The following is a 20,487-nucleotide window of genomic DNA, read 5'->3' on the forward strand; positions in this document are numbered from 1 at the left end:
GTATGAATTTCCAGGCAAATAAGAATGCTTTTCATTTAATATCCTCCCTGTGAAAAGCTGGAAACCTTAATAAAATGTGGCATTCTCTAAGGAAACACATATTACCTGTTAAAGTATACAAAGATGTGACTAATTGCAGAACTCTGCGATAAATGATGCACAAGTTAACTGTTACTTGTCATAAGTGAATTTTGATAACTGTGTTTATTATACGTAAAGCTTTCTGGCAGTGAGACAAGGGGAAACATGGAGCCAAATTCTGCTCTTTTTAGGCTAAGTTCATCTTTGATTCAGGGCTCTGTTCACTGTACTATATTTGCGCGTCTCTGAGCCACGGAAGAGTGCCAGTCCAGGCTGAGAGGCAGGCAGGCTTATGCGGGGGCTTGTGCAGTCCTTGAGATGGAGCACTCAAGGACTCCATGCATTAAAGGGTAGAACCACTTTCATCATTTAAAGGAAGCCATTTTAAGTATTTCTATGCCTTTTGTCTTCATTCTGACATAAATACTACTGGAAAAGGGACAACAAATTCATCTATTTTCCTTCTCAAAAAAATAAGTTCCCTGTAAATGTAGAAATTATTTCAAAGATACGCTTTTAATTTTAGAAAATATGTCCCATGAGTCTACAGTTTAATTCAATTAAAATTCCTTGGCACCATTATATGTTCTCAAATTTTAATTATTTTTCATACCTGCTTGTATGATAAAAATATGTCATTTCAAATAATCATGATCAAATTCCCCATACGGGTGTTTATAACTATCTTAATTAAGGAAGTCAGAGGATTAGAAATGCGAATGTTGGGAATAGCTAAGTTCATAAAACAGGACAATACAATTTTAATTTACAAACTCTTGCCTAAAGGCATGATTGTTCAAAAGCAAAGGCAGGGAAACGAGGCACAAGAGATGGAGGAGGGATTGTTAGGAATTGGGAAAAAGCCGAGAAATAAGTTCCGGCAAAAAAAAACCACCAAAGAGTGATAAAACAGAAAAGGAATCAGACAAACCTCCTGTAAATTGCGATTTAGAAAATTGCCATTTACAATATAAGGATAATTCTTGCAAGCCTCACCAGAATTCTGTGAAAATCACTGAACCCTGCACAAGCGTCTTAGGCACCTTGTTGTAAACTCCAAGATCGGGCCTAAAAGAAAACAGATAAACGCTGCAGCTAAACTAGTCTGTGGCACTTCTAAATATGACTGGTCACTCTGAAGGTGTTGCTTGGGCTTCCAAAGGACAACTTGCCAAACATTAGTAGTTCCTGTTTCTCATAAGCCCATGTGGTTTGTGTTGTAAGACACTTCGATTATTTCTCTATGTTTGTGTTGCCACATTTTTTTCTGAAAAGAGTAATAATATAAATAGATTTCGTACATGGATTTACGTGGTCAGCAATATAAAAATAAGGCAGTAATCACATTCACAAACTTCTTATATCAGAGCTTGACCCCAGGTTTCTCTTTGCTCTATCTCTGTTTTCGTGGAAGACAAAAAGAAGAGTAATTAAAAAAAGTCTTTCATTTATCCATATGTAATTCACGGATATTTGTCAATGCAGGTTTATCAATATACAGTCTTCACTGATTTCATATGTGACGAAGAGGCAAGCAAACAGTGGAGAACGGCAGTAGATATGATGCAGATATGCAAGAAAGAAAAATTAAGGACAAAAAGACAGAGCAGTTTCTAAAAATTCAGGTAAGGAATTCAGGTGATTATATATTAAGTGTATATTGTACAAAGAATTGTATCAAATAGTTTATGCTTATCTTTTCCTTCCTAGTATTTCCAAGAATTACTGCAATATGTGTCTATGGACATCTGTACGCACACACACATATACTCTACTTACACCCACTCACACAATGAATTTCCTTTTTGAGCAAAATTGCCATTACATCAGTACAAATATTTACTATACTGGTATTTCACATTTCTTTCAATAAAATCCATTTTCTGTATTTCATTTTATTTTGTTTAAATGAAACATTGTACTATTTCCTACAGAAAACCGACAAGCGATATTTTTACAAAGGAGTAAAAGAGAGTTGTAGTGTGTGTGTTACTGTTCTTTCTCAACAAATCAGTTTGAAGTTGTCAAACCTTACATTATCCTGTCCTACTACTGATCTCTTGGGGCATAACATGCGCACTGTGGAAAAGCAACATGTATTATGACCTACCTCCCCCTTCTTATACAGTTGACAGGTGGAAAGTTGATTTAGAGCTTGAGCACACTTCTATTTCCTAAGCCTGACTAGAGAGGAGTAAAAATATATTTACCAAAGAGCAAAGCCAGAGGAACAGTCAGCAACAATTCCTCCTTTGCTCCTCTGCTCCCCTGGCTGTGCCACTTGTAGAGACGCAGTGGGAGCAGTAAACATGGTGGAGACTGTACATTCTCTACAGCCTAAAACAAGCTGTAACTGCATGTTACATGATGCAATTGTTCATGACAGAAACATGCTCTTCATTTCTTTGATATACTTACTTTTAGAATAGATTGAAGTTACATTTTTGCCACAAGCATAAGATGGAAAGAAATACTCATAACTAAACATTACATGTCCAACATTTCCCTATCTATCTGCTTAATCCTTACCTCTCCCTTCTACTCACAAAACTAAAGCTAACCTCAGACGCTGGTATACCAACACATGTCAACTATTAAGAAACGGTTACTTAGAAGGTTTCACATTCCTGAGTAACGTCATCATCTTATCGCATCCATTTAGCATAGCCGCAAAATAGAATTCCCTTTAGAGTTTGGCCTTGTAGAAGTGCATTAACCCTTCTACAAAATGTTATGCTTACGTTTAACTTTCACAGAACGGCATCTAATGCTTCCAGACAGCATGTTTCAGATGACTGACTCCAAACCTATGGAAATTCACTATTGAAATAAAACATTTCATGAATTCCCAGGACCTCTACAGACATTAAAACCAACCAAACAAAAATCCTCAGTCAAGCCTCCTAACCACATAAAACTCATTATTAGTTTTCCATCGTATCAATTTTGTGTTTCACAATTCATGATAAAGCAATATTGTGTTCATGCTAACTTCTTGCAGTTTGGTAAGATTACCACACATTGAGACCTTCTGCCTATTCCTTCGCACGTTGTTGATTCCTGCAAAATGACAGCTCCTGCGCTTATGTTAAAAAAAAGGCTCAGAGTATCAGCAAGGATGCCTCTAATGGGAGAAGCAGCATAATACAGCTAGAGTTACTCTAGGACATGCAATATTCATCAGTTACAAACTTGGGAATGTCATAATGTAAAAGCTACATGATAAAAGATGCTCTGTGGTGTTACAGCTGATTCCATTTGCCATATGGCATGTAATTATTTTGTATTACCTTGGGGAGTGTGCTAAAAGTGAAAGTAGAACAGAACACACTCAAGGTGTATAGAATAATAAGCACAAATTGTATAGTTCTTAATTATAGCAATAAGGTCTGTAACTGAAATGGAGATGGAACTAAATATGAGAGTCGAATGTGTGCTACACTACTCTCCAGCTACTGAAAAGTAATAAACTACTATCAGGAATATTTAAACAGGAAGAAATTACCAGCCACCATATGTAAAAGCCTACAGACAACCTCAAAGCAGGCTGATGCAAAAGTCAGCAAATGGTATGTGCCGTGCTACGCACATTACCATAATATGGTTTTACATCAAAAATACAGTTCTACATGGATAGGCTGGAGAAAACATTAAATCAGTAATCTCTAAAAATGAGAGTCCATAAGCACAGCTATAATAAAATCATCAAATGACTGATTAGAACCATAGAGTGGAGGGGAGTATTTGCTGAAAACAAAGTAAAACAATCCTAAATTAATTGTGTCAGTTTTGATACCAGGATAAGTGAGCTCTTCACAGGGCCTAAGAAATCCCAAAACAAACAGCACCTCCAAATTTAAAAAGACTTTCCTTTTACAATATATCAGAATCCATAAGCAGGTTATTATTAAAGTTGCAAAAATTTAGCCAAGATTTGCGGAAAGTAGGTGCAATGAAAAAAGACTGTTTTTCAATGTGGCAGTATTTGCCTGCAAATTCAATTCTTCCCATGGCAGTAAATCGAGCTTCACCCCTCCCACCCTGCAGTGCCATCTTTGGAGGTGTAGTCTGACTCTGAAGCAAAATCCAACCAAGGTTAGATCATTCTTTGGGAGCTATTATTCAGTCACCACTTACAGTTTAAATGACAAATTTTGTGATACCAAATAATGGAAGTGTACAGGCTTGCTGGTTTTTTAAATAGTTTGGCTCTAAACACCATAATCCATTAGATGAGGCATTTCAAGATCTCTTACAGGAACAGAATATTTTAAAATTATTCATGCTAATTGTGCAATACTTCAGATGACATCTTCAAAGCTATCATCTATTCAAGTGTTCAGTTTGAGCAGCCAAAAAGTAGAAGATTGTTCCCTTTAGCCAGATCTTTAGCAGGACTAAATCAGAGAAATTCTAGTAAACTTTCAATATTTCCTATTATGGGTTATGCATTTTGCTTTCCCATTAGTTTTTACTGGCTATTATGAAGATAACATTTATTTATTTTTTTTGTAAGTCATTCGAGTGACTCAATGTCATTTAAAGATAACAGAACCTCACAGTAAAATGAATAGAGGATCATGGCTCTATAGTCCTTGTAAGCTTTGCCCTCCTTGCCCTCACTACCAAAACCCACTGGGGACAGTTTACCAATCTCAAGGTCTGACACTGCACTCGTTCACATTTGTAAATACTTGCAGCCCCGTGATGGCAGGAGAGGCTGAACTGCAATTGCTGTGCAAATTACTGCATCCATTTCCATTTCTCAGCTAATGTTAACACCAACTCGTGACACATTTTCCGCTGCATTATCAAAATCGATGAAGTTTTCACACATTTCAGTCTGAATGCCACTTATGGTTATTCCCCACATAATCTTCTGTTCCAGCTATAAAAAAGGCTGATGCAAAAATGACTGATGTCACTAAATGAGGTTTATTATTCAATGAAAGACAAGAAGAGGAAAGGAGGGAGGGAAGGAAAGAAGGAAGAAAAGGAGGAAGGAAGGGAGGGAAAAACCCAGTTCTTGCTATTGTACTCAAGGATGGTTTTCCCTTTCACGTTAGCAGGAATCTTGAATATGTGTTAACTGACAGCTCAAGTTTAAAGACTCCATCTTGTAAACATACTTGCTGAATTAGCAAACATTTGTCTATTACTATCTTCTTTAAAGGAAAACTATGTATTATTACAAGAAAGAGTAATATTTGTATCTTTTTTCCTTCTAAGAATGTATTCAGTTCCATACTAATGAATGATAACTCGTGTTTGACAGAATTAGTGTTTACCTTACCCTAATAAATTGAGAATTTACAACTACATTTTAAATACTTTGATTTCTGTTATTCTGATAAACTCTGTTACCTTGACAACAAGCATAAATGAATGCATTATTTCATGATAAATTTTCAGTGCAGCAGTTTTAAATTGGTAATGGAAAAGTAACTTTTAAAAACATACTCAGTAATTTCTTCTGAAAAGAAAAAAATGTTTAATTAAATATCAGACATGGAATATCAGTATGAATTCTTCAACAAAATCTTACCATAACATGGTAATTATTACTACTATTAGTTTTTAATAAATTTACAAAATATTAAAGTTTCACATTGAGAAACTCGGGAAAACAGGAAGAAAATAATAAATGGAAGAGTTTAGGAGTTAACTCAAGGAAAGAATCATGTTCCAAAGTTTTCTCAGGACAGACAAAGTTTTTTCTGTGAGTTCAATTCATTTAGGTGGTTAATTTTTTTTTAATTAATTGATCATGACTGTATTATAGTATAATACTGATTATATTAGATGTGTACACTTTCAAAGTCTTAATTTAGTTTAAGAAAATGCAGATAGGCCAAAAATTTGGTATGCTTCAGAGGAAGAACGTTCAATTATATTTAACAGGAAAATCATAAGTATTTTTATCTAACCACAGTTTTTAAGTAACCAAGGGGTGAATGATGACAATATCTTAAGAGAATTTCAGAGAGGACAGAATCTTAAAGACAGGAGCTATTGAAGTAGTACATTGTGCATTATAAAACCATACTGACAGCTACACACCCCGTTTTTAGTGAAAATGCAGTATGCAAAATTTGGAACACTGGTATATAAACTGGAATAATAAAATTGTTGGTATCTTCAACCTCCAACTTTCAATTCCAGAGGCACTGATACACTCAATTTTACAAACACACTTCTACTTGAAAACTTGAAAAAGAAGCAACTGCCCCGTGCTTTGGAGGTGCCTAAGACCTAGCTAAATACAACGTCTGTATCTATTTTAGGGCTCCTTTTGATATGTATTCAACTGTCAATTCTCATATGCTTCTTCCAAAAAGATACTCTGCTGGATATTTGCAGTATATTATGAACAGATGTTATTCCTGCTCTGCTGATTCATGTTAGAGGACTTGTATCTTTGATGGATTATGAAGAGTGGATGAAACCACAAGTGAACAACACAGTATAGCAAACAAAATACTTAGGATTTCACTGCTTTTTCTAAATGAAGTTATTCACAGCAGATTATAGACTGGTGTTTCCACAGTATTCTAAATCTATGTCTTTTTACGCTATCAAAAGCTGACAGACTCTCAATGTAAATGACTGGCAAAGTCTCACATCCTGATCACCCAGCATGATCTGTGTTTGCTGTAGTCCAGGAGAAACTTCAATATCATTTGAGAGTAAGGACCACAATATGCCCTTAATTGTCCAACAATGTTATTTGTAATATCAGGGTTTTTCAGGTGTATAGTAAGCAGAATCTATTTTGCAAGCATGGCTTTCTAACTGCGATGCCCACATTGCACGTTTGGCCAATCTGGTCACTCGTACAGTATGGAATGGTTTCCTATCATTCTGTTCCCAAAGATGTACGTGTATGTTTTTGATATACTGTGTAGGTCCCCCCCAAAAGAAAACAATTATTTGAAGTAAACAACAGAATCTGAAGAATGAACAAGATTTAAAGTATAGAACGATGTGTTCCGAGTGAGTTCATTTTGTTTGAATGCTCAAGTACCACAATGAAGGCGCTGCCACCCTTATTTACACCCTCATCTCCAACAACACTTCATCTCCCGCTCAAGCCTTCATCCTAAAAGTAACATTAAGTGCTTTCCTGGAACAGACTAGTGAACTACGTGCTCAGATGATCTCTATAATTTCTTATTTTTAAAGCCATATGACTCCAATAACATAATGCTAGCAATAAATTATGTTATAAATTGTCCATAACTGTATAGAAAGAAACTTGCAAGGTATCTAAGTCTCCATCAAAATGGAATGAAGTGGGAGAGCTTTTTTTTAAACTAGAAAATACAAGACTGAACATTGTGCTTAGAATAAAAATCGCCTTTTGTAATTCTTTGCTTACCCCATCAAAGGACCATCTGATTTCTATGAAGTGAGTTAAAACGTAAAAGGTATCAATTCCTTTTTGCTGTTTAGAATATTATTGAATTTTTTTGACATCACAGATGACAGTAAATGTGATTAATGGCTGTTGATAATTGGAGTTTCATTCCAGTGGTTATTGCTTGTCAGTAACAATTAATAGCTCAAAAAAAAACCCCCCATTCATTCCACAATATTAAAAATGATGGCTTCTGGGAATTATGCTAAACTAGCACTTTCAATTAGATTTTGAGTTTTATAGTATATTGAATAACAGTTTATGGTTTTATAATAGCACTGATGGTTTATTGTTGTATGGTAATCACTCTCATTACATGTATGTTTATCTGGAGAATTACAATTTTATAGTCATCATATTAAAAATAGTCAGTTGCAAGTTACCATTTCTTTAAAAGTATAGAGTGTTTTGGTCTTGATCAGTAAAGATGATTTTGAATGTCAGTTATGTAGGTTTTGTCCCAGTATTTGATAGGCAAGATGCAACGGTTAAGGGATGCAAAAAAGTTCCTCAGTATCAAGCACCAGCTGGTATGGCATGTGGCACAGCCACCAGTTCTGCAGTTGACTGGGCTGTAGATGGAAGGCAGTAACTGTCTCATCTGATCATTTCCAGAGTGGTAGGAAGAGAGGAGGGGAAATCTTCAATAAAGGAAAAGGTACTAATTTTGGAGAGTCACTGAGAAGCAGCCTCACCTGTGGCCTTTTCTTCTGTAAATAACTTCCTGCAGTCAGAAGGAAAACAATAAACAACCAAACAAAAAACAACAGAAAGGGAAAAGGAATCAAGGACTAGCACAGAGGACCACACAGGGGACAGAGAAAGAGTTGTGTTAGATAAAGTAAGATAAAGTTGATTGAAAACATCATCTGAATCAGGACAAAACAGCACATAGAGTTTGATATGAGAGACTATTCTTTTCTGTGACAACATTAAACTTCATAGAGAAAATTTTTAAGTTTCTTAACTGAGAAACCAGCAGGCTCTGAAGTTTAACATGCTCACAAGATAAATCTTGAAAATATAAGTATACTAATAAAAATTCTGGCCCTCAGGAATTCAGCGCATTTCTAATGTTGACATCTGTATTGTCAGGATCTGAGTCATAGATCATTTAATAAAGTTCAACAATGTGGAAAACGGAACAGTATGGAGAAAGAGCTTTATGAAGTTAACTTCTTAATTAGCAAGGCACATACTGATTCCACTTGCATAAGTACTTTTGCCTAAGACTCTCCTTGACTTTGATTTTTTGATGCAGAGAATACAATTTCTATGAGAATACTCTAAATAGATGTTTCTCCTTTGTCTTTTATTCCAATATGCTCTTAAAATTTACTGTTAATTTTGATTATTTTTCTAATTTAATCTTACTTACAAACATTATCTAATGAATCTCCCAAATGAAGAAAATTCTGGTAATTGAATCTTGTAATATTCCTACAGACAACAAAGTTATCCTAGTGTAAAACAAGGTAAGATAAGAATCTGTCCCATGAAACACTGAATTATTTTAGCAAACTAGGTTAAGGAAAAAGTCAACAATAAAATGACTGTGATAATTTTAACGAAATTCCAAGTTAAAACTGCAGCCCATTACACGTTCTATTTAATATAATAATTCTCCATCAATTAATGATCATTTCCAAGACAATGCGAATCTCTGATTGAAGTCAATGAGAACAGAAGCAAGACCTTTCTTATTACTACTAGATTAGTTTGTGCAAGTTTGCAAAAGCAGAAAATTACTGCTGGTTATAGGGCAACCTCAAAAGGTGTATTTGTTCTTTTCATTGGAAAAATCACTATGCAGGAAGTTTGGATGATTATACAGAAGTATGTCAACATTTTTGATTTATTTTAATCCCAGCCTTCAAGCCATCTCTTCAGAACTATTTTTTCTTACAGTTTCATGATACTACTATTAGTTATTTGTTATATATTAGCACCTAACAGCCCTAATTAGTATTTGTTCAACTATGGCAGGTGCTGCATAGACCACAGTGAGGCCAGGTGCAGAGTAAGATGGGACTAAATACAAAAAATAACTAGCTTTGCAATTCCCAAGGTAAATTTTGGCCAAGTGTAGGTTAGGTGTTTTTTTAGAACAACTGTTTTTCTAATAATTTCTTTTCAATTCCCAATGTTAATTTGGAAAATAAAGCAACACCAACAAAAAAGCCACTGAATAAATTCACAATTATGATGTAAAACATCATGATAAAGAGAACAAAGTACGATCTCTGTATGTCAGGAATCTGATACAAAAGGACAACAGAGTTAAAAAATGCAATTCGGCTCAATTCTTTGATCTACCTAATCTAATAAACCTTTAATCTTTCTATTGTAGAACACAAGTTAGGGCATTGCAATGCCTCTAGATCCAATTCTAATTTCTTATTCAGACAATAATTTTCACTCCTCAGTAACTCTCACATTTGATAATACAAACAAAAAGACTCACACTGTGTATGTCCCGTATCCAGCACTGAATTTATCGGTTGAAGGTTACTTATATTATGAGTGAAGAGTTTATTTTGCAAGAGAAAAATGAAGATTTTTCTTCTTAATTTTCTGAATGCTTAAACATTGAACTTTTGTTCCTTTCCCCAAAACCCATACTTCTCATTCCTTCTGCGACATTCTTAATAATTTTTTAATAGCAATGCTAAAACACATTATGCTGCTCAATGTCTTGAAGCCACAAGGATATTCAGCCTTCTCTGGAAGAGAGACCTTTTCACTTGCACTCTGTTTTTAATTCAGCTCAGCTACATACAGGAAAATTGAGCAATAAACCATAAAGTCAAGAATAGACATTTTTTTCTATACGTATGCAGGGTTATGTTACTTGAAGTCAAAAAAAGCAGTGGTTACTCGTCACCTGAGAAGACCAGATATTGCTAAGATTCTCCAGCCAAAGATCTCACGGTCAGTTAAATATACGTTAAGATCATAAAAAATAGCTGTATCCTCATTTTCTTCAGCACAGCATTACTATTAGGAGTGTGTGAACTATTTATAGGCTTCTTAATCAATTCAGTCACTTCTGAATGGTGACCCTCAAAAAACACATAGCATGAAAGAGCTCCAAGAACAGAAATGTAAACTTTGAAGTAAGTTTCTCTAATGGGAGAAAGCTTATATTCTATTTGCTTGAGGTTATACAAGCATGTTTCTTAACTCAGTCAATTTTGAGTGATAAACAAAGGGAAATTTCCTATGCTGCACACACACCCCAGGGCTCTGATTAAACTTACTAAGTGCCCAGTCCAAAAAAGAGCAACATGAATAACCTTCATTACAATGTTCCTCCTTAGGAGATGAAGGTATACTGTAAAATTTTTGCTCTGCAATCAGCAAGGGGCAGCATATTCCTTTGTGGAGGAAGTGATTCAGCCACAATTTCCACAATCCTGATCCTGGTAGTCTTGTTCTTGCTGCTTCCTACATCCTCACGGCCACCTGCACAGAAAGAGGAACGCAGCGGACATGCAGAGTCTGCTTCGGTGTGTGCCATGTAGGACAGGAACCCAAACGAGGATCAAAGAGAACCTCTCTTCCCTGGTAACTGCCGCACCATAAAAGAAAGGTGCATTATTTCTCTTTTAAGGAGTGATGAATAATTAGTAGTGTCACTAGATAAACTTAAGCAATTGCTATAGGATAGCTAGGCATGCTATATGATTGCATGCCATCCAGGTCTCCTGTTCTTCTACCTATCCCATTCTCAAAAGGATGGATATGAACCCACGCTTAAGGAATGGTTTGGGCTGTACACCACCTCCCTGAGTCATCCCAGTGCTGTATCATATGAGGAAGTTGGCCCCCCAGCACACACACGTGTATTTCCATATATGCACACTATAAAGTCTCCTGGCCGCTGGACAGAAATCCAGATGATTTTATTAAATGGTACTTCCTCTAATTTTATGCTTCTTTCAGCCATTCAGTGTATTTGATAATGAACCTAAAAAGTATTGAGGGACTTGAAATAAGTATCCTGAGTAAAATCCAGTGCCTTGAAGTCAATTGAAATTTTGCCATTGCCGTAAATGAGGCCAGAATTTCTGCCATGGTCCTAAAACTGTTTCCATTAAGAAATGCAGCCTATTTTAGTTGAGCATTCCTTACCAACCCCCATACTCTTATGCACGATGAACCTGCAATAATAATTTTACTAGAGTTTAGTATCACAGTTATTGCAGTGTCATTTCAGTTACATTCATTGCAATCATTTGCAGTTAAGATGCAACTGGTAAAAACGTTTATCCAGAGTTTTCTGGAAATATCATATAACTGCAGATCTTCTCCCTTAATACTGCTTCACAGTTGTGATCTCCACCTGAGCACACCCTGATTTCCAAATGACAATGTCAGTTTGCTTTCAGTGTCTGAGACAGTACACTAATGGGTATTCAGTGGTGTGGAAGACACCTTTATAGTTGCGTGACTTTAAACACATCTCTTTAAAAGAGACGTTATTACTACAACTTGGTACATTAGAAGGGTACTTTCCCTTACGAGTGCTAGTTTCACCTTGAAAATTCACTTTCTCGTGCTCGTTTAGAATCAGTAAATATGAAGTTCAGACTTCGTATTCTGTCTAGTTATCAACCATAGTAAGGTTGTGCATATGGCGTTGTGATGTGATTCAACCTCCGTATTAAATTTGAACTTTTTCTCCTGGCTGCAATTATGGTATCTGGTGTATGTGTTTGGGGTGCGGGGGGGGGACATATTGGAAAACTTATGTTAGTTAGTCATCATAGTTTTAAGTTATTTTTAATTGATTTTATTGTTGAACAGGAGTCTTTTGATTAGGATTCTTTAGAGATACTCCACCTTCACCTTCTGATAGTCTTACAATTGCTGTGAGTAACGTTGCTTTTTTGTTGCCTTCCTTTTCTCAGAGTCTCAAATGGTGGATACAGAGCCATTTCAAAGACTTAGATTTTTCTGAATGATGCATAGGAACACTTTCTTATTAGTTAAGATGGTTTGGGTACAAATGTTTTTTAATAGGGAAGCACGCTGCAAAATACATATTGGTAATACAATTACTGTTTTCAAAATGTAGTATTTTATAAAACACCTCCAGGAACTAGACAATTCTCTAATAAAACTCCAGGGGAACGGGAAAGCCAGTACATCTGGGCAGAACGGGGAACGTCAGAGCCTCATTAGCTGTACTTTCTGGGTTCAGATTCTAGCTTCTGCATGCCTTTCTACTTCTCAAGTACCCAGCAGTTTTAGTGTGCCTTGGGTCATTAGATAATTAAAATATGCATAAAATGCATCATAACACGCACGCAAAAATTTAGAAGCCAAAACCCAAAACCCAGCTGTTTGCTGGTTTGAAGAACTGTTTCTTCTTTTTTTTTTTAATATGAGTAGCACCTGTAAGTACTGAGATGAGCAAAGCCAAGGAGAACATAAGCTATAAGCAGAAAGGAAGAATAGGCCATGCAAATACTCTTTTGTTAGAATGAAATAGAGGTTGTCTTTGTATGTTTTCTGAACTCAGACAAAACTTTTGCTGGAAAGCTGTCACTAAAGCATTAGCTACTCCATCTTTTCAGGGCATCTTGTGTCTCTGTCCAGAAAAATACTTATATTATTATGGAGTGAAGTGGGAATAAATTCCCCCAACATGCTATGCTCAGGAAGACTATGTTTAACATCAGAGATGAAGATCATCTTTTACCTTTACACAAAAAGTTATGGCTTTTTAGAGTTTTGGGATTTTCTGCTTATTTACTGATTATATGTGTATGTTATGACTGTAGCGCTGGAGAGTTTAATCTGGTTACTAGAGGAAATAAACAAAATTAATATTTTACTGCTGCTATGTTTACTCTTGCACTTTGTGACTTTATTCCTGAACTTCACGAGAAGCAGGAGCGTTTTAGTCTACAGTGCCTTTGTTAAAAACTCTCTCTCGTCTGCCTTTGCCTTACATAAGAAAAAAATAAACTCAAAGAAGAGTTTGGGTACAATTTTCAACAGAAGTCTCATCAGTATTTGCTATAATTTCACAGCAGGAAAGACCACACAATTATACTAAGAAGTCTCCTACAGAGGTCTATATCAGAGCTGCTATTTCCACAACATTGTTATGCTTATCAGGTGCATGGATTTCATACGTTTGCCTTCTCTGACTCATTCTTCTTAACTTCTATAACTTATGTTTAATAAGCAGGCAAAAGCTCCTCCGAGCTTTACTAGCAGGAGATAATTGTTCTATACTCTCTGCAGTTTCCTCTCCAGCACTATAACATACATGAGTTGCTAATGGTTAATTACTTTGTGCATTTGCAGTTTGGTCTCCTGAGGAGTGAAATTAAATGTGGTTTTAGCCTAGGAGAACATGGACTCAAAACACAGACACACTTAAAAGTTTTTCTGAACACTAGTCAAAGCTGTTCCTTGGCACACGGGACAGGGAGTTGCAGGCCTGACTTTTATTCCAGGTGGCAATTGACTTGACATTCGCTGATTGCATCAATGGCCAGAACTACTTCTTTGCACCTAACATTGACGAGCGCCCTTTCCTCTCAATGAAAAACCGTTTATTCCGTGCTGCGAGAGGCTGTACATACCACTATAACTAAATGATTCAGTAATTCAAGAAAGTAACTCATTCTATCTGAATTTTGCTTACAATTGCCTGAAACTAACAGTCTTGGCAAGAGACAACTAACCAGCCTTGGAACACTGTCAGTGCTGGGAATGTAACACTTGAATTCATTCATCCTGGAAAGTTAAGGAGTGCATTGTCCTCCTTTGCCCAGACTTAACTGGACAGCTAGTATTTAAATGAGCACTCTGAAGAGAACAATTGTGCTTTGCTCATTTTTACTAGAAATATTGCTGATCCCTATGTGCATTGTGTAAATTATGCCCAGATATCTTGGAAAGTATGATAAACAGAACTGTTTGGAAATACTCCAGTGAAAAGGTTTTCTCAAGAAGATTTGTTTTCATAAGCCAGAAGTATCTTCCTGCTGCATGTTGGATGTTATGAATTCTCACTGAATGGAAATCAAATTGATAGGATCCCTTGCCTGGACTCCTGACAGGTTGTCCCAAAAGATTCAGAATTTTTTCAGATTTTTTTAGTTGTGAGCAAATATGATGTTCTGCAAAAAAATTGGGATCAATTCTTGCAAAATAATAAGCTTTTTAAGGCAACTTGTTTTCTCTTTTCATGTGTGGTTCCCAAAGTAACTTTGAGAATGAGCTCTAAGAGGTACTTTAAATTTCAGAAAGTGACGACGGCCACTTAAGGTCTTCATAATACTGCAAGCAACTGCAGTTATGTCAGCAGCATACAACCAAAAAAACCCCAACAACCCCAAACAAAAGAATTCCAAGATGCTTTTTCAGATACAGAACTAGAGCAACTTTCTAGAAATAATTGTGTGTTTTGTCTGCTTTGGTAAATTTACCTGATACGCTTATGTCAGTTACAAATTGTTTCTACTAGGGAGTAGACTTTATCTTATGATTTGTATGACTATCGGTAATGATAAAAACCCAGCAGAATAAAAGGCTTTTTTTCTTACGCTAGATAGGGAGCTTAATTAGTATTAATTTAATTCTGAGAGCAACTCTCACTTTGTCTCCCTTATTTCATAGAAGAGCTGCTGCTGAGATGTTTTGCCATCTTTTTCCTTGTCTATAATTCATTTGGATTTGACTTTGATGAGAGCTCTTCCTCTTGAACTCACAAAGAGACAAGCTGGCCCAAAAATTATTTCCCTTATAACAGAAGCAAGCAAACAGCAACCCTCAAATCAGAAAAAAAAAATAATCAAAGGACATTAGTTGTTTTTTTTTTTTCAACTAAGAAAAGGAATATGTTTGAGGGAAATAGACAAGTTCTGAGATATTTTAAGGAATGTTTTAGCCAGCTGTAATAAAAGAGCTGACATAATATTTTTCTCTTTCTTTGAAATTCTTCATCTTCTCTAATGCAAGGTTGCAAATACCAGGAGAAGGACTGCACAGTAATTTATTAGTGTCCAGAAACACCTGAGTTCGCCATATGATTCTTCTACAGACAGTTACATTTCTGAATTTCAGCTCTGGAACATTTCAGAGTGAACTACATCAATTTACATTACAGTGCTATCTGAGATTTCCCCTCCGCTAGTTTTAGTAGGACTAGGCATCCTAGACCAAATATGTGTAAACTTTGGGCTACTTGCATAACCTTGTCTCATTTTACATTTAAAATTTGAGTCAGTAATAGTAATACTTAAATAGTAAGATGTCATTTTTTAGAACATTTATAAAAAATTATCTTCCTAAGTACTTTAAGTTATTTGCTATAAAATACTTCATATATTCATACTGATAAAGAAAACAACCACAACTCTGGGCCTTAACTCATGCAGACTTTGTAACCCTCTGAATCCCAGCAAAGTGTCACTCAAATTTTCAATTAAAGTAGGTTTTTTGTCTTGTTTAGAGAGTATAATTTCATTGGAAAATATTTCTGGTTAGAAACATTTCTGGCTTTTTACTAGAGAAGTTGTAGCATTTGTGCTGGAAAATCATTCTTTGGTACGAATGCTTCCAGAGTGAAAAGACACCATCACTTTAAAAGATGACAAATATAGTAACTGGTTTCCATTTGGAAATAAGTAAGCTGACAAGTACAAGAGAAATATGGCTTAACTTGTTTCCCAACATTTTTTTCAAATGTGAAACAGTAACAGAAGAGCTATGGCAATTTTTTTTTCAATTTTCTTTCTAATTGGTAGTGGTAAAAGACGGCAGACACCCTGTGTGATGAAAGACAGAATGTTTCCCCAAAAAATGTCAAGGTAGAGCTGAATGCTTACAGTGTATTTTGTGTGTGTGTATTACAGTCTCATTCCACTTAGAAAAAAAGTTAAAAATATTTGGGAAAAAACCTAATGAAAAATACAATTTCAAAATAGATACCTTTGGAACACTAATTCAGACTTCTGGTCACCTTTCGCACGTGAATTGCCTCCTTACAAAAAATGACATAAATATATAACCCTTGACATAAAAAGATGCTTTTACATTTCAAAAAGAAACCATCAGAAATGTAATAATGTCTGCAAAAGGATTCTCTACTGCTGTTGTATTTTACTTGAAAGGTAACGGGAAAATCTAAAATTTCCAGATACAACAGTGTGTTTAATGTCCTACACTGCTCTTTCACTAAGACAGAAATTTAACTAATAACTCTGTCTGAAATTATTATATCAATAAACTATTTGTTAAATTAAATCAAGTCAAATTACTGAAAGAAAATTCTCAAATGAGGGCTAAATGCTGGGACTTCCAACAGAAATCAGTTCTCAGTTACTACCTGTGTTACGGTGTTTGGGTGCTATATATGTAGGGTTTTGCTGGTTTTAAAAGAATAATCTTTAAAGCCATGTATTTCATTAATTCCTTATTGTGCTTCATTCCGCTGTATACTTTACTTACAAGTTAAATTCTCTATGAAGGAAATCCAAAATTGTTGTTCATGAGCTCTGCAATAAATTTTTAATTTTTTTTTGTATGAGCCAACAATTTTCAAGTGAACAAGGCCTTTATAAAACATATTTTAACACTTCTGTAGATTAATAACATGCTAGCAGAAAAAGACATGTTGAGCTTAGCTCAATTATCCTTCCATCCCAATTATACCGTGACATTAAATCTTGTGACATTTAATAAGAAAGGCCATTTCACCCATGGCTGCTTCAACTGCTGACAATTTATGCAACAGCGTTCCCTCCTAAGAAACTATTCTAAAAGGTGGCGGCTTTCTCACATGCAGATATGTCTATCTGCCCCTGTAAATTAAATAAGATGCAGCAAAATATATAAAATTGTTCATCTTACACTTATCTGATGCCTTTGACTACAGAAAGAGGAATTAACCAGGCTGGCATAAATTCTTTTTGTGATTACAATAGTGTTAATGGACTAAAATAAGAAAGAAGCAGGGTACAAAATAAAAACAGTATTTGCATGTAGAGATATCTCATGTCTTTACAGTCTTTCACATTTGTGTATATGAATTCCCAGGTTTAAATACCTTCAATTTTTTTTTATTTAAAAACTGGCATTATACAAAACTTTTAGTGACACCACTAAATAAGCCACTGGAGTAAACCTAGTGTTGTCTTCCTCAAGGTAGAACTGAGTGACAACCTTTAGGACCAGCTCAAGATTCTTTCCAGGAGAGCAAGTATACACGCTCCTTATCATCGATTATAAACAAAGAAATCTCAGCTAGCTGCTCATCTGGTTCCAAAGTTGGAAGATGTACAGCTTGGTCTGTATGTGAAATAACTAGCCTCGCTGATAGGCAACTGACTCCAGGATTTGAGATAGAATCTCCACATAGCACCAAGCAACAACATATGAATCTATCAGCTGGCTCTATAGATGTCTTGAGGATTTTTGCAGCAAGTGCCACTGCATGGTTGTGTAAAACAATGCTCAAACCATTTCAATTAACTTCTACCTCTAAAAGTTACAAGTATATTAAGTCAGGTGTATTTAAGACCATCGTTTTCATATTTTCAGATAACTATAGAGTCACACACTTCAGTAAATGGTTTGGCTTTCAAAAAGAATCTGGGTTCTTACAGCAATTTATTTTACTCCATTATGAAATAGAAATTTATGGTAACATGGCGCATCTGGTCTATTGTTTAGGTAGGACAGATGTTTCAAATCAAATATCCAAGCGTTGAAAAGCAGGCTGTTTGCTGCAGGTAAAACCTCTGTGAAAGTCACAAGAACTAAAGGATTGCATCCTGCCTAATTAAGACTGGATAAACTAATTCAGGTTCATGCTCACGGTAGAAAAGTTGTTTTTTTTCTATGGCTCTATTCTGCCCAGCAATAGCTATTTTGCAGTTATTCTGTGATGTTACACCATAAAGTATAAGAAAATTGGGCAACAAAAAGCAAAATTTAAAGCTTAATCTTGTCAATCTTTTCAAACGATAAGAAAAAAGCAGCTAAATTGTGACTACTCCGTACTATGAAAATCACGTGCTTTTACAGATTTGTGGGTGGAGAGAACACTCTGTGCCTCCATGAATGTTGGCAAAAGTTAATCCAGCTGCTCCAACTTCAGGGCATGGCACAAACTGCTGTGCAGGATGGATAAATGAATGAATCATTGAGCCATGATTTTCATCCTTCTTTGGAAATTATAATTATTTCTGGTACCAAGTTATAAAAAGTTATATTTTTTTTGTAGAAAATGCCTGTGCAGGACTAAAATCCTCTGAAAATATGCATTATAGAAAACACAGTGCTTTCACTGAAGATGCCCCTGGCAAGGACTTTATGCCAATATCAGATTTCATGCACCTTTTCCCGTAATATCACTATAAAGCATTCATCCCTAATACAGACGAAGACAAAGTGTTTACATTTGTGGCAGGAGTAGATAAAATCCTAGGAAACCACAGCCAGCAAAACACACTAACCAAATAAAAACTGGGGGGGACAGGGAAAAAACAATTAAACTAAGGTCTGCCTCTTAATTGTGGTAGTTCTAAGGACAAGAAAGAAGGAAGAGAAATATTACAAAGCCCAAGACCATTTTTCTCTTTCCATTTCCATTTCTTAGGGATAAATTTATGTTTATAGGAAGAGGCAGATTTTACTGCACATAGAGCACTGAAGCTAAATGCCACGAAAATTTCTTTGGCACAGCTCTGATTTCTTTAGAAACCAAATACATAGCTAACACTTGTGAGCATTTTAATGTCAGGATGAATAGATTTGTAAACTTCCCCAGCGTAAAAAAGCCACAGGGACAGGGCTAGCTCTTGGCACAGAGCAGTCAGCTGCTCGCTTGAAAACCTGTTGCCTTCGTGTGCGCTGGGTGAAATGGATACTGGCTGTGAACACTTGCTCAGCCCTCCTCTGTTGACATTCTGGGCTCTTGTGTCCTTTCAGCAAGGAGGAGCCTGAGTTACCCAAGGTGGTGGCACACAGGTACTGTCCCTACGTCCCTCTCCTCTGGGGGTTGGTGGCAGAAGCAGAAAGCCCTGCTTCCCGGGACCCTGTCACCAGGCTCTGTGGTTCCTTTGCCCCGGCACCCCACAGGGGCAGCCTGGGCACTGAGAATGGGCTCCATAGGAATGGATTTCATCATGGTATTTTGTCATCTGCTACAGGAAAAAGTTGATTAACGTTCATGGGCTCATACTAACAGCTACAGTACCTAAGCCTGACTCATGGTAACTGCTGCAGGGTGAGATCCAACCTGCTTGGGAGGAAGGAAGAAGAGGTTCTCAGAAACAGGGCAGACTGGAGTCTCTGTACAGAGAAAGGGAGAAGGGGAAGCCATACCCATCAGCTCGCTTTCACTTGTCCTGACACGCACTGACCTCTCCTAGCCAATTCCCCAAATCTTCACTTCCCTTCCAAGCCTTCTCCTCTCTCCTCACTGACTGAGCCCTGCTCTGCCAGTGGTGCAAAACTGACCTTTGCCATTCCAAGACAATAGCCTGTTTTCCTCCGGTGCTGAAGAGCCTAAGGTTGGTTTTGGCTGTATTTCTCCAACATTCTGTAACCATATGCATACATTGGGAAACTATTTTTAGAACTGCATCAAAGTGACAACCACTTGGTATTTGGGTAGTGGGTTTTTTATTTTGGTTTGGCTTGGTTTTTTGCCTGTGCATTATTGCTCCTTCGGTAATTACACTAGAAGTTAGAGATAATTAAAAAATTACATAGACACCTCCTTATATCACCAACCTTTTCCTATTACATAGGAGAACAGGGCATAAGGATTAGCTGCTTGTGGTTCATGCATCTAGAGATGCAACAGAATCTCCATACCAAAAAGGTACGGGTGTTATCATTTCAATTCAGAAAATAAGTAGAAATAGTTTGGAGCTTTGGCATAGTATATTTGAGTCTCTGACAAATAACAGCAACCTTTTTTGAGAAACGTCAATGTTCACATTGAAGGGCTTCAG

General features: G+C 36.2%; 1 protein-coding gene across 3 annotated transcripts in view; it reads left to right on the plus strand.

Annotated features, from left to right (window-relative positions):
- The window catches only part of B3GALT1 (beta-1,3-galactosyltransferase 1), a 216,805-nt gene that overhangs the window by 92,193 nt on the left and 104,125 nt on the right, over window positions 1-20,487 (plus strand). For all 3 annotated transcript variants that reach the window (XR_010071923.1, XM_063340875.1, XM_063340876.1), the window contains exon 2: window positions 1,567-1,706. The gene's annotated coding sequence lies outside the window, so the exon portion shown is untranslated. The remainder of the gene's footprint in view (window positions 1-1,566; window positions 1,707-20,487) is intronic.

Source organism: Chroicocephalus ridibundus, chromosome 7 (genome assembly GCF_963924245.1).
Source record: "Chroicocephalus ridibundus chromosome 7, bChrRid1.1, whole genome shotgun sequence".
Lineage (NCBI taxonomy): Eukaryota > Metazoa > Chordata > Aves > Charadriiformes > Laridae > Chroicocephalus > Chroicocephalus ridibundus.